Source organism: Mobula hypostoma, chromosome 21, assembly GCF_963921235.1.
Source record: "Mobula hypostoma chromosome 21, sMobHyp1.1, whole genome shotgun sequence".
Lineage (NCBI taxonomy): Eukaryota > Metazoa > Chordata > Chondrichthyes > Myliobatiformes > Myliobatidae > Mobula > Mobula hypostoma.
In genome coordinates this window covers 60,344,635-60,360,544 of record NC_086117.1, presented here as the reverse complement: position 1 = coordinate 60,360,544, position 15,910 = coordinate 60,344,635, and the positions used below count along the sequence as shown (strand labels likewise).

Genomic DNA, 15,910 nt, shown 5'->3' with positions numbered 1-15,910 from the left:
ATATAACTGTAGTGAGCTGTCAAAAGGGCAACAGGCATTCTGAGAGTGAGACCAAATCATAGCTTTGGATCACATCATTGCTGCGGCTGCCTGGATTAGAATTGAAGGGTTCTTGAGTTGGAACGTAGGATGGTGCTGAGATAAATCCGAGGATACACTGGGACACATCATCAATGATGTAGCCATTGATGTAGCCATCGGGTGTTTTGGATCTTTCATCATCAGATGCTGTCACTCAGGCAACCCAGCCAGGTTGATCAGCCTCCGGCTTGTGACCCAGCAATGTTGGTCCACAGGTCACACGTCTTGTACCATAGCGAGCTGGAGGCTCGCTCAGGCACCTCTGTGACGGTAATTTAGTGGTTAACACAACACTTCACAGTCCAGGTGACCCAGGTTCAATTCCCGCCGCTGCCTGTAAGGTGTTTGTACGTTCTTCCCATGACAGTGTGGGTTCTCTCCAGGCGCTCCGGTGTCCTCCCACAGTTCACAGATGTGGCGGTTTGTAGGTTAATTGGTCATTGAAAATTGTCCTGTGATTAGGCTAGAATTAAATCGGGGAATGCTGGTCGGTGCGGCTCCAGTGGCCGGAAGGGCCTATTCTACGCTGTATCTCAATAAATGAATACAAATAAAAGTGACGGTCGTGACGGCTCTTTTCTTTGCAGCACCAGCCCCCCATAACACTAAGGGGAGTGGGTCTGCACGGTGAGCAGCCAGCTATTTCGTGCTCTACACAAAATACCACAGGTAGTGAATGCAGGCAACAGGTTGGATGAGTTTGTACACTAGGCAGATTCTAGGGTATTTTACTGAATTTGTAATTGGTCCTTCGATCTCCACCACAATTCATGGGTGGGGCAGAGGCATGACTATGTGGCTGCGGCAACAGCACATTTTCAAGCCATTGCCACCAAATTTACAGGAGAAGGCAAGCCAGGTGTGGCTGTTGAGTACAATACATCAAGACCACCTCTCACACATGATTTGGCTTTCAGAAAAGAGGGAGTAAACCTCTGCAAGTCATTTACTAAATGCAGCTCTTCATCCTTTCTATTCATGACCCTGATGAAAAATTAGAAAGTATTCAGAAAAGCCTGCATAATAGAGGAGGAACTGTATCCTGCCCGGATGTTCAGGTTCAGTGTGAGAGTTCAGACATTTGATAAACTAGATGTTAAATGTTCAACATTGACTCTTGTACCATCCAAACATATTCTCAGAAACAGAAATACGAGAAAGACTGCAGATGCTGGAAATTCAAAGCAACGTACACAAAAAGCTGGAGGAACTCAGCAGGTCAGGCAGCATCGGGCTGAGAGCCTTCTTCAGGACTGAGAAGGAAGGGGGAAGATGCTGGAATAAAAAAGTGGGGGGTGGGGAAAGAGGAAAGCTGGAAGGTGATACGTGAAGACAGGCAGGTGGGAAAGGTGAAGGGCTGGAGAAGAAAGAATCTGATAGGATAGGCAGGTGAGAAGAAGAAAATGCACAACATGTCGAACCATGATGGGCAAAAAGAGCAGCACAAGACCAGGAGGTACCTAATAAAGTGGCCACTGAGTGTACGTATATACACCTGCAGCCCTGAGGAACACACAGACTGAGAGGCTTTCAAAATTCACCATCTTGATATCAAAAAAGTTCATCCACTTTTTGACCAAAGGCACAAGTAATAATTTGATTTCAGAATCAGGTTTATTATCACCGACATGTGTCATGAAATTTGTTAACTAGCAGCAGCAGTTCAATGCAATACATAATGAAGAAGAAGAAGAAGAAGAGAAGAAGAAATAATAATAATAATAAATAATGGAGTAAATCAATTACAGTAAATATAGTCTGAATAGATTAAAAATTGTGCAAAAAACTGAAATACTGTATAATAAAAAAGTGATGTAGTGTTCATGGGTTCAATGTCCATTTAGAAATCGGATGACAGAGGGGAAGGAGCTGTTCCTGAATCGCTGAGTATGTGCCTTCAGGTTCCTGTACCTCCTACCCGATGGTAACAGTGAGAAAAGGGCATGCCCTGGGTGCTGGAGGTCCTTAATAATGGATGCTGCCTTTCTGAGACAACGCACTTTGAAGATATCCTGGGTACTTTGTAGGCCAGTACCCAAGATGGAGCTGACTAAATTTACCACCCTCTGCAGCTTCTTTCGGTCCTGTGCAGTAGCCCCTCCATACCAGACAGTGATGCAGCCTGTCAGAATGCTCTCCACGGTACATCTATAGAAGTTTTTGTGTGTATTTGTTGAATGCCAAATCTCTTCAAACTCCTAATGAAGTATAGTCGCTGCCTTGCTTTTATAACTGCGTCAATATGTTGGGATGAGGTTAGGTCCTCAGAGATCTTGACACCCAGGAACTTGAGGCTGCTCACTCTATTTCTAGCAATAATGTAACAAAAGTACATGGGGCATCAGGGTAGCATAACGATCAGCACAATGACTTACGTTACCAGCGACCTGGCTTTAATTCCCACCAATGCCTCTAAGGAGTCTTTATGTTCTCCCAGTGACAGCGAGGGTTTCCTCCGGGTGCTCCTGTTTGCTCCCACAGTCCAAAGACATACTGATTAGTAGGTTAATTGGTCATTGTAAATTGTCCCATGATTGGGCTGGGCTTAAATCAGGGGCTGCTCAAAGGGTCAGAAAGGTTTAATCCAAGCCCTATCTCAATAAAATAAAACTTTTAAACATGTATAGAAAGTGCCTTGAAACGGGCCGAAAATAAAGTCAGCCAACTGTACGTTTAGATTATAGAACACAACACTCTAGGCAAACTGTAGTCATAATTGCTGACAAGCGCAGAAAAAAGTACTGTAACGCCTCGAGGTTTACTCCTACTATTACGGCAGGAATCTGACAATGTAAACAGCAATGCACCTCCTCTGCTCTGTTACAACCTGCACCAACAGCAACCAGACAAAAGTAGAATTAGAAATAAGATCCACTGTGTGTAAAATCACAACCGCCAACTACAGTGCTGTGCAAAAGTCTTAGGCACATATATATAGCTCAGGTACCGAAGACTTTTACATAGAACTGTATTTGTCAGCATGGAGCGGAGAGCAAGTTTATAAATCTGGCAAGAACAAAGGATGCTGGGAATGACGAGGGTGAAGTACCACAGCAGGAATGTGGGACTGGTGGCAGAGGAGTGCCGAGGGTGGGGAGGGGGCGGTGGGGGTGCAGACACATCCAGCCCTGAGACACCGGGCAAGGTCATTTGATTACAAATAATTGGTTTATTGATCATTACAGTGTCTCGCTGGAGCTTCTCGCTCCCTCCCCTCTCCCTGCCCCCTTGCCATTCTCAGTCCACAAGAGACCCATATCAGAATAAAATTTATCATCACTCACATATGTCATGAAATCTGTTTTGTTTTGTCGCAGCAGTACAGTGTAATACATAGAATTACTACAGTAATGCGCAAAAGTCTTAGGCACCCCAGCTGTATATGTGTGTGTGCCTAAGAGTTTTACACAGTACTGTATTAGCAGTCCTCAACATGATTAATTCCACCTTGTCAGTTACATACTGTAGATAGCTTCAGGAATTACAAAGTATTGACATACACAAAAGGAAATCAGTATTTTTATTTTGTTTTTTCTGGCTCACTGGGCTTCAGAGAACATTGGCCTTTAGTTTTATCCTGATGAAGTCATTGTACCTACTGGCCTCTAAACGACAGACAATTACTGCCATCTAGTGCCAAACAACAAAATAGCAACAACTAAAAAACAGGAAAAAGCCACTTCATCGAACTTTGTAAATAAAATGTAGAAAATCCAATTCAGAAGAATGAAGACACAGATACCTCAGGTTCACTGACCTCTGTAGAGATAACAGGTCAAATATTTCAGGCATAGATCTGAAACAATGGAACACCAACATCCTTCAATCTTTGGCTATTTACAAATTATTCTGCCTATTTCTTACTTCAAGGAAAACCTCATATTTTTCCATATTATACTCTATGTGACAAGTCTTTGAATTACAAAAGATTAGCAGGCAGATCTAGCAAGCAGATAAAGTGGCAAATAGCCTCTTGTGTTTTATTGTAAAAGGGTTGGAGCTTAAATCTACAGTATTGTGCAAAAGTCTTAGGCACATACAGTGCCTATACAAGGAAGGTATCCTACCCCCTCCCTGTCCCCGGAAGCTTTCATGTTTTGTTGTTTTACAACATTGAATCACAGTGGATTTAATTTGGCTTTTTTGACACTGATCAACAGAGTCTTCCACGTCAAAGTGAAAACATCTCTACAAAATGACCTAAATTAATTACAAATACAAAACACAAAATGATTGATTGCATAAGTATTCACCCCCTTCAAGTCAGTATTTAGTAGATGCACCTCTGGCAGCAATTACAGCCCTGAGTCTGTGTGGATAGGTCTCTATCAGCTTTGCACATCTGGACACTACAATTGTTCCCTATTCTTCTTAACAAAGCTGCTCAAACTCTGTCAGATTGCAAAGGGATTGAGTGAACAGCCTTTTTCAAGTCCAAATTCTCAATTGGATTGAGGTCTGGACTCTGATTTGGCCACTCCAGGACGTTAACTTTGTCATTTTTAAGCCATTCTTGTGTGGCTTTGGCTTTATGCTTGGGATCATTGTCTTACTGGAAAAGGACTTTCTTCAGGAGCACAGTTGAGAGCATCCTGACTGGCTGCATCACTGCCTGGTATGGAAACTGTACTTCCTTCAAATGCAGGACTCTGCAGAGAGTGGTGCAGTCAGCCCAGCACATCTGTAGATGTGAATTTTCCACTATTCAGGACACTTACAGAGGCAGGTGTGTAAAAAGGGCCCGAAGGATTATTGGGGACCTGAGTCACCCCAACCACAAACTGTTCTAACTGCTTCCATCTGGGAAACGGTACCTCAGCATGAAAGCCAGAACAACAGGCTCCGGGACAGCTTCTTCCACCAGCCCATCAGACTGATGAATTCATGCTGATACATTTGTATTTCTATGTTATACTGACCGCCCTGTTGTACATACTATTTATTACAAACTACCATAAATTGCACATTGCACATTTAGACAGAGACGTAACAAAGATTTTTACTCCTTATGTATGTGAAGGATGTAAGAAATAAAGTCACAAGTCACAGTTTTCTAGCAGCCTGCATCAGGTTTTCCTCCGAGATTTCCTAGTATTTTGCCGCATTTATTTCACCCTCTACCTTCACAAGCCTTCCAGGGTCTGCTGCAGTGAAGCACCCCCATTGTATGATGCAGCCACCACCGTGCATCATGTAGGGATGGTATGTTTCTGATGATGTGCAGTGTTTGGCTTACGCCAAACGTAGCATTTAGTCCAATGGCCAAAAAGCTCAATTTTGGTTCCATCAGATCCTAAATCTTTCTTCCAGCTGACTTCAGGTCTTCCATATGCCTTCTGGCAAACTCTAGCCAAAATTTCATGTGAGCTTTTTTTCAACAGTGGCTTTCTCTTTGCCACTCTCCCATAAAGCTGCAACTGATGAAGCATCCAGGCAACAGTTGTATGTGCAGTATCTCCCACCTCAGCCACTGAAGCTTGCAACTCCTCCGGCATTGTCATAGGTCTCTTGGTGGCTTCCCTCACTAGTCCCCGTCTTGCAGGGTCACTTTGTTTTTGAGGTGCCATATTCTTTCTATTTCTTATGATCGACTTAACTGTACTGCAAGGGATATTCAATGACCTGCAAATTTTCTCATATGCATCTCCTGACTTGTGCTTTTCAATAACTCTTTCAAGGAGTTGCTTGGAGTGTTCTTTTGTCTTCACGGAGTAGTTTTTGCCAGGATACTGACTCACCAGCAGATGGACCTTCCAGATACAGGTGTATTTTTACTACAATGAATTGAAACACCTTGACTGCACACAGGTCTCCAAAAACAGATCTTCATTTAACTAATTATGTGACTTCGAAAACCAATTGGCTGCGACAGTGATGATTTGGTGTGTCATATTAAAGGGGGATGAATACTTATGCAATCAATTATTTTGACTTTTATGTTTATAATTTAATTTAGATTACTTTGAGAGATATGATTTCACTTTGACTCGAAAGCCTTTTTCTTTTGATCAGTGTCAAAAAAGCCAAAGTAAATTCACTGTGATTCAATGCTGCAAAACAATAAAACATGAAAAATTCCAAGGGAGGAGTGAATACCTTTTATAGGCACTGCATATATAGCTAGGGTGCCTAAGACTTTTACACGGTACTATATTTGTCAATGTAAAGTGGAGAGTGAGTTTGTAAATCTGGCGGATTTATTGGTCATTACCAAATTTCTCTCTGGTTCTTCCCACTCATTCCCCCATTTCCCAACTAAGATCCTGCCCCCTCTCCCTGCCTCCTTCCTATTCTCATTCCACAATAGAGATGTGTATCAGAATCAGGTTTATCATCATTCAAATGTCATGAAATTTGATTTTTTTTTGTGGCAGTACAGTGCAACACATAAAATTACTACAGTACTGTGCAGAAGTCTTAGGCACCCTAACTATATATATGTACCTAATACTTTTGCACAATACTGTAGGAAAGCTCTGTTGCAGCTGTACAGGGTGTTGGTGAGACTACACCGGGAATGCGTTTGGTCCCCTTACCCAAAGAGCAATATAGCAGCAATGGTGACAGACCTAAAGATATTCACACCAATTTCTAGGATGTGAGAGTTGTTCTATCAAGAAACTTCAAACAGTTCAGGTTTGTATTCCCAAATACAAACACGAAGAAGGCACTCCAGTGGCTGCACTTCATTTGGAGTTTGAGGAGATTTGGTATCTCACCAAAATCTCTATCAAATTTCTAGATGCACCACGGAGAACATTTTGACCGGTGGCATCACTGCCTGGTACAGGATCTCAAAAAGGTGCAGAGGGTCGTAGACACAGCCAGCTCCATCGTGGGAAGTAATCTCCCTACTACTGAAGACATCTTTAAAAAGTGGTGCCTCAAAAAGGGGGTATCCATCTTTATGGACCCCCACCATGCCCGCTCCTCACTACTACATCAGGGAGGAAGTACAGGAGCCTGAAGGCACACACTCAACATTTCAGGAACAGCTTCTTCCCTTCTACAATCAGATTTCTGAACAGTCCATGAACAAGTCCTCAGTATTTGCTGTCTTTTGGCACTAATTATTGTTTTTATATTTCTTAATGAACCCACTAACACAAACTCACTATTTTAAATACTAGAGTTCCTCCAGCATTCTCTGTGTGCACTGCTCTGGATTTCCAGCATCTGCTGAATCTCTTATGTTTGTTATTTCTTTAGACTTTGTTGTCTCCATGCTGTGTATGTGCACAAAACAAGTCAGTGATTTTCTGATAAGACCAAATCCGATTAAAGCTGGTAGTCCAGGCATCAATTTAAAAAAATTCAAAAGCCAATTATAGTCAAAAAAAAGACTTAGTTGATGACATGACATTGTTTATTAAATTAAATTCAGCACTGTGAGCTCAAATTGCATTGAAAATTCCAGAGCTGAATTCCACACATCAAAGAGAAGCTTCCATTATTAGGCAAGTCTCTCGGAGCTCCGGTTTAAAAACATTTTGTTCGACTAATGGTGTGAGTTGCCATTATTTTAACTACATTTTTTTACCCTATTATGATTGACACTACAACAATGAAACTGCAGATGCTGGAATGTAAACAGAAACTGTGGGAACTACTCAGCAGGTCAAGCAGCATCTATGGAAAAAGGAACAGAATTAACGTTATGGGTCAAAGACACTACATGCTTCAAGCAGTTTCTGTTTTTGTTGTGCTTGAGTAAGTGTTTAGGGATATGATCCGCATCTCTTAGTCCCACACTACCAAACAAATTTTATTAAGGTGGAGAGAATGAGCAACTTCAATATTGGTTGTCAATATCTCTGAGGATCTATCCTGGCCCCAACATATCAACACAGCTACAAAAAAAGGAACAACAGTGGCTATATTTCATTAGAAGTTTGAGGAAATTTGGCATGTCATCAAAGGCACTTGCAAATTTCTGCAAATCTACCATGGGGAGCATTCTAATTGGCTGCATCAACAACTGGTGGGGGGGCGGGGGGAACACTACACAGGACCAAAATAAGCTGCAGAGACAACTGGACTTGCTGAGTTGTCTAGAAGGCATTTCGCCACTCATCCAAGAGGCTTCTTCAGTTCTGATCCATGGTGGGTAGTTTTCCGGCTTAATAAACTCTGTGAGTTGTTTAAAGGTAAATCACATGAGGATCATTAAGAGTCATAGAGGTAATGAGAGGGTCACTAGGCTTATCTTTGCATGAGGTGTGAACTGTTGTGGAGACGCTGGGGTAAAGATGTTTGGACTGCATTGTAAGTAACTAATGGGTGGTGTCGTACCCTGTGTTCAGGGATGGGTTTTCCAGTTTGACAAAGATGGCTCCTTTAACCCCGCTTTCAAACCACCTGTTCTCCCTGTCCAAAATGTGCACATTGTTATCATCAAAAGACTGTTCCTTGTCCTTTAGGTGTAGATATACAGCCGAGTCCTGACCTGAGGTGTTAGCCCTCCTATACTGGGCCAACCATTTATGAAATGGTTGTTTTGTCTCGCCGATATACAGATCTGTGCAGTTCTTGTTGTATTGTATAACATATACAATATTGTTCTGTTTATGTTTGGGTGTAGGATCCTTGGGGTTTCTGTCTGAGTGTGTTTGTAGGTTTGAAGGCCACTGGGATTTGATGTTTGTTGAAAATTCTTCTGAGTTTCTCTGAAACTCCAGCTACATATGCAATGACTATGTTTTTCTGTCTGCATTGTTCCTTACTCCTGTCTGTTGGGCTCCAAGTAGTAGCCAAAAGTGGGTTTGAGATTGCAAAGGGAACTGGAAAAGGCATGTAATAAGGGTAATGACACATTTGTAATGGGGGACTTCGATATGCAAGGGGATTAGGAAAATCAGGTTGGTGTCAGATTGCAAGAGAGGGAATTTGTTGAATGCCTACGAGAAAGGTTTTTAGAGCAGCTTGTGCTTAAGGCCATCTTAGATTGGGTGTTGTGTAATAACCCAGATCGTATTAGGGAGCTTAATGTAAAGGAACCCTTAGGAGGGAGTTATCATAATATGGTTGAATTCATACTGCAATTTGAGAGGGAGAAGCGTAAGTCAGATGTATCAGTATTACAACGGAATAAAGGAAATTACAGAGGCATGAGAGATGAACTTGCCCAGGTGGATTGGAGGAGGATACTGGCAGGAGTGAAGGCAGAGCAGAGATGGCTGAAGTTTCTGGGAATAGTTCACAAGGCACAGAATAGATATGTCCCACAGAAGAAGCTGTTCTCAAATGGCAGGGGTAGGCAACCATGGCTGACAAGGGAGGTTAAGGACTGCATAAAATCCAAGGAAAGGGCATATAAGGTAGCAAAAGTGAATAGGAAGTTGGATGATTGGGAAATATTTAAAATCCAACAAAAGGCAACTAGAAAAGCTATAAGAAGGGAAAAGATGAAATATGAAGGCAAACTAGCCAATAATATAACGCAGGATACGAAAAGTTTTTTTCAGTTATATAAAGAATAAAAGGGAGGTGAGAGCAACATACATCAAAGTTGCTGGTGAACGCAGCAGGCCAAGCAGCATCTCTAGGAAGAGGCGCAGTCGACATTTCAGGCCGAGACCCTTCGTCAGGACTAACTGAAGGAAGAGTGAGTAAGGGATTTGAAAGCTGGAGGGGGAGGGGGAGATGCAAAATGATAGGAGAAGACAGGAGGGGGAGGGATAGAGCCGAGAGCTGGACAGGTGATAGGCAAAAGGGGATACGAGAGGATCATGGGACAGGAGGCCTAGGGAGAAAGACGGGGGGGGGTGACCCAGAGGATGGGCAAGAGGTATATTCAGAGGGACAGAGGGAGAAAAAGGAGAGTGAGAGAAAGAATGTGTGCATAAAAATGAGTAACAGCTGGGGTACGAGGGGGAGGTGGGGCCTAGCGGAAGTTAGAAAAGTCAATGTTCATGCCATCAGGTTGGAGGCTACCCAGACGGAATATAAGGTGTTGTTCCTCCAACCTGAGTGTGGCTTCATCTTTACAGTAGAGGAGGCCGTGGATAGACATGTCAGAATGGGAATGGGATGTGGAATTAAAATGTGTGGCCACTGGGAGATCCTGCTTTCTCTGGCGGACAGAGCGTAGATGTTCAGCAAAGCGGTCTCCCAGTCTGCGTCGGGTCTCACCAATATATAAAAGGCCACATCGGGAGCACCGGACGCAGTATATATAAAGGGAGGTGAGAGTTGATATTGGACCACTGGAAAATGATGCTGGTGAGGTAGTAATGGGAGACAAAAAAATGGCAAATGAACCTAATAAGTACTTTACACCTGTCTTCACTGTGGAAGACACTAGCAGTGTGCCACAGATCCGTGAGTATCAGGGAGCAGGAGTGAGTGCCATTGCTATTAAAAGGGAAAAGTGCTCGGCAAACCTAAAGGTCTTAAGGTGGATAAATCACCTGGGCCAGATGGATGACATCCCAGTGTCCTCAGAGAGGTTGCTGAAGAGATAACGGATGCATTGGACAGTTGGATAGATAGATAGATCAAGAATCACATGATTCTGGCATGGTCCCGGAGGACCGGAAGTTTGCAAATGTCACTCCACTCTTTACGAAGGGAGGAAGGCAAAAGAAAGGTTAGGCCAGTTAGCCTAACCTCAGTAGTTGGGGAAGTGTTGGCATCTATAATTAAGGATGAGGTTTCGGAGTACTTGGGAACTAATGATAAAATAAGTCAAAGTCAGCATGGTTTCTGTGAAGGGAAATCTTCCCTGACAAATCTGTTAGAGTTCTTTGAGGAAGTAACAAGCAGGGTGGACAAAGGAGAAGCAGTGGATGTAATTTATTTGGGTTTTCAGAAGGCATTTGATAAGGTGCCACACATAAGGATGCCTAAAAAGATAAAATCCTATCGTTACAGGAAGGATACCAGCATGGATAGAACAATGGCTGACAGGCAGGAGGCAGCGAGTGGGCACAAAGGCGGCCTTTTCTGGTTTAATGCCAGTGACTAGTGGTGTTTCTTAGGGGTTAGTACTGGGACTGCTGCTTTTCACACTGTTCGTCAATGGCTTGGATAATGGAATTAATGGCTTTGTGGCAAAGTTTGCCAATGATACGAACATAGGGGGAGGGGTAGTTAGTGTTGAGGAAGCAATGTGTTTGCAGCAGGACAGAGACAAAGTAGAAGAATGGGGAAAAAATGACAGATGGAATACAGTGTTGGGAATGCATTTTGGTAAAAGGAACAATAGTGTGGACTATTATCTAAATGGGGAGAAGGTTCAAACATAAGGGGTGCAGACAAACTTAGGAGTCCTCGTGCAAGACTCCCAAAAGGTTATTTTACCGTTTGAGTCTGTGGTAAAGAAGTCAAATGCAATGTCAGCATTTATTTCAAGTGGAATAGAATATTAAAACAAGGAGATAAGACACCAGTCAGTCTGCACTTGGGAGTATTATCAACAGTTTTAGGCCCCTTATCTCAGAAAGGATGTACTGTCATTGGACAGAGTTCAGAGGAGGTTCATGAGGATGATTCCAGGATGAAGAGGTGAACCTATGAGGGCCATTTGGCAGCTCTGGGCCTGTACTCAGTGGAATTTAGAATGCGGGAGGATCTCATTGAAACCTACCGAATGTTGAAAGGGGTGGATAGGGTGGTTGTAGAAAGGATGTTTCCTATGGTGGGGGTATCCAGAACTAGAGGGCGCAAGTTGATAGTTTCCTCATCAGTCGGGACATCAAACGATATGGCGAGAAGGCAGGTGTGGGGGGGTTGAGTGGGATCTGGGATCAGCCATGATGGAATGGCTGAGCTGAATTGATGGGCTGAATGGCCTAATTTTGCTCCTGTGTCTTATGGTCTTAATGTCTTGTTCGATTAGTTTAATTATCCTTCCGTTGTCTCCTGCTGTAGGTTAAGTCTCCACAGAACTAGTTGAAATATATAAAGACACTTTGAAACCATGTGCAAGCCTTGAATGAGTGTGCTGTAGGAAATTTGATGATCCTTGAAGTAATTGCAGCTATAACCATCCTAAGGCAAAAAGCTAAATATAACTAAAAGCACTGGAAGTTCCTTTTGACATATCACTTAAAAGGATTAGAACAACAAACTATGTCGTCCATCAAGCCTCACAAGATATTCATTAACTGGTAAATTATTAGCATTACCTGTTTTTTTTCCAAAAAAAATCGGAGGAAAAATTGGAGTATTTTTTCTTACATGTTTAATACTATTTACAGCAGATCATTCTCAAAGTTCACATTTTTTATTTTACTCCTCCCCTTCTCCCAAGAAGAAACATTTCAAATCATAAACAGAAACACAAGTTGTTCTGCAGATGCTGGAAATCCAGAGCAACACAAACACACAACACTGAAGGAACTCAGTAGGTCAGAGAACATCCACGGAAATGAATGAACAGTCGACATTATGGGCAAAGACCCTTCGTCAGGACTGGAAAGGAAGGGGGAAAGATGCCAGAGTAAGAAAGTGAGGGGAGGGGAAGGAGGACAAGCCAAAAGCTGATTGGTGAAACCAGGTAGATATGGGAGGAGGGGTATGAAGTAAGAAGCTGGGAGGTGATATGTGGAAAAGGCTAAGGGCTGAAGATGAAGGAATCTGATAGAAGAGGAGAGTGGACTATGAGACAATAGGAGTAGGAGGAGGAGGGGAACCAGCGGGAGATTTAGGCAGGTGAGAAGAAGAGGTAAGAAGTCGCCAGAGTGGGGAATAGAAGAAGAGGGAAGGGGGAAGGGGGAAAGGTCAAATCAAATTAAATTAAAGGAAATGAGAGACATGGAAGCAGTTACTAAGTGTATAACATTGGGCCAACAAGATAACAGACCAAGTGTTACAAACATTACACTACAGCCTTGCACAGAAACCTGCACCGTGGATTTATCTACAGCACAATAGAATTTCAACCTTCTAAAAAGACTGATATCTCCTTATCTTAGAAAGGGTTAAGGACAAGCTACACGTGAAAAGCTAGAATAGCCACGATCCAGATTAATGGCAGAACCCTGACCTTTTTAATTATAATCTGCTTAACCGGGTAACTCAGAATTTCAAGTTCCACAAGCACCAATTAAAGTGAAAGAGGAAGAAGTCAAGATTTCCTAAAAAGTGGCGTAAAATTTGGAATGTAATTTTTTTCATTCCATTGTATGTGGCAACTTCCTGCCACCATCTTGCTATACGCCATATTACTTAGAGTAATATTTTGCTATTACTAGCTCACTCTCACTTCCTTCAGGGAGGCGATAACGTAGCATCCAGGCCAAAACCACCACACTTAAAGAGAGTTACTTTTGTCACACAGTAAGGCTGATCAACATCTGCACACCCCCAACCACCACTACTTTATCATTCCCTGTCAGAGTCACCTAATGTACAGACACTCCTGTCCTAGTGGCACTATATGGACATACAATCAATCTATGTACAGTACTGTGAAAAGGCGTAAAGTATATATATAGCTAAGACTTTTGCACAGTACTGTAGTAATTTTATGTATTATACTGTACTGCTGCCGCACAGAAAAAACAAATTTCATTACATATGAGAGTGATAATAAATCTGATTCTGATCTGGGTCTCTATTGTGGACTGAGAGTGGGAAGGGGCAGGGAGAGGGGAATCATGGTTGGGAAAAGGGGAAGGGAGAGGGAAGGGAGTGGGAAGCACCAGAGAGACATTCTGTAATGATCAATAAACCAATTGTTTGGAATCAAATGTCCTTGCCTGGTGTCTCAGGGTTGGATGTATCTTCAGCCATGTCACCCCCCGCCCACCACCCCAGCACTCCTTTCAGCCACTTGTCCCGCACCCCGGCCGCGGCACTCCAGACTCGCCATTCCCAACATATGTTAGGCATATATGTGCCTAAGACCTTTGGAAATCCTACATTTAAGCTATATTATGTATTTATACTTATTGTGATTTTTCATTTTGTTACTGTGTTTTTTGTGCTATATCGGATCCGGAATAACAATTATTTTGTTTTCCTTTACACTTGTGCACTGGAAATGACATTAAACAATCTTGAATTAGCCCATTAATCGCACATGTAGTTATTACACTATTCACTAATCATCAGCACAATTAGTCACTTTGCCTTAAGTATCGCACTAAACAAGTTCATCCAAACCTCAGCTCTCTTCAGTAAATTGAAGTTAAAGCTGCCAAAACCAGATCTTGAAATAGACGCTGTGTTCTATTATTCCAGTGCCTTAAGCAATGACAGATTCAACATGTTGTCAACATTAGGCACACTATGATCAGCTCATTAGATAAGTGGCCAACCTGAATATTCTTTCTAAGGTGCAGGATGAGCAAGAATTCTTGGGTGGCACGGCAACATCAGGGTAGAGTGGTAGCATGGCCGTTAGCACTATGTTCTACAGCACCACCTATTATGGTTCAATTCCCCGCTGCTGTCTGTAAGGGGTTTAGTACCTTCTCTCTGAGACCGAGTGAGTTTCCTCCCACATTCCAAAGACATACAGGTTCAGGTTAGTGAGTTGTAGGCTTGCTATGTTGGCGCCAGAGGTGTGGCAACACTTGGAGGCTGCCCCCAGCACACCTTCGGACCATTGACACAAATGATGCAGTTCACTATATGTTTCGATAAATAAAACTAATTGTTTTTAATTTTAATCTTTAATTCACAATTGGAAATTGAGCTGATTAACCGGGCAATTCAGTTAATCACCATTTCTGTCAACAAAGATCCATAATTCCCTGAAAGTAGTGTCACAGGGTAGACAGGGTCGTAAAGAGAGCTTTTGGCACAATGGTCTTCATAAATCAGGAGTTGGGATGTTGTGTAAATGCTGGTGAGGCCTAAGTTGGTGTATTGTGTACAGTTCTGATCATCTACCTACAGGAAAGATAGCGATAAGATTGAAAGAGTACAAAGAAAAATTACAAGAATGTTGCCAGGTCTTGAGAACATGAGTTATAGGGAATGGTTGAATAGGTTAGGACTTCATTCCTTAGCAAGTAGAGAAAGAGGGGAGATATGGTAGGGGTTTACAAAATTACAAGGGGTACAAATAAGGTACCTCCAAAGGGACCAGAACCTTATTGTAGTTTGGAGGCTTGTGTGCCTCAATGACCCAGAGTTGGCTGGAGTCAGGGCTCTATGGTTTGGCTCTTAGTAGGGTCACCCATGACAAACAGGTCAAAGGGTAAGGGCCAGACTATGAGTGGTCCACCGGTCCTTCAGGTACGGGAGTTCAGCTCAGGGCTAACTACACTGACTGGTCAAACAAAATTGTTAAGGAAGCAGCAATAAAGAATCCTTCTACATCTGGGGGCGACGGTATTCCTGAGTCTCCCCCCCAACTTCCTTCCCCCAGGACTTGCATTACGGACAGCAGGGAAGACTGAGAGGAAGCTACTGGCATGATGAAGGAAGCCTTGAGCACCATCAGAGATGGAGGATCTTCATTGCTGTCCTAAATGCCAGCGGCGTAACTGGCATCCAAATCCAGAGAAATACGGTAAATACAAGCACAGCTTTTTCCACTGAGACTGGATGAGATTAGAATGAGAAGTCACAGGGTGAAGGGTGAAATGTTTAAAGGGAACTTCCTTCACTCATAGGGTGGTGCAGGTGTGGAATGAGCAGCAAGCAGAGGTGATGGAAGCGCGGTTGATTGCAACATTTAAGTGAAATTTGGATAGGTACATGGAAGGGAGGGGCATGGAGGCTAAGATCCAGGTGCAGGTTGATGGGACTAGGTGGTTTAAATGGTTCAGAATGGACCAGATGGGCTGAAAGGCCTGTTTCTGTGCTATAGAGAGCTCTCTGACTCTACGACTCTATCTATCAGTGCCTGGCATGTAATAATTCCACACAACCG

The 15,910-nt window shown here is 42.8% G+C and overlaps 1 protein-coding gene across 1 annotated transcript in view; it reads right to left on the bottom strand.

Moving 5' to 3' along the window:
- txnrd2.2 (thioredoxin reductase 2, tandem duplicate 2) overlaps window positions 1-15,910 on the bottom strand; it is a 197,458-nt gene that overhangs the window by 81,992 nt on the left and 99,556 nt on the right. The window lies entirely within an intron of this gene.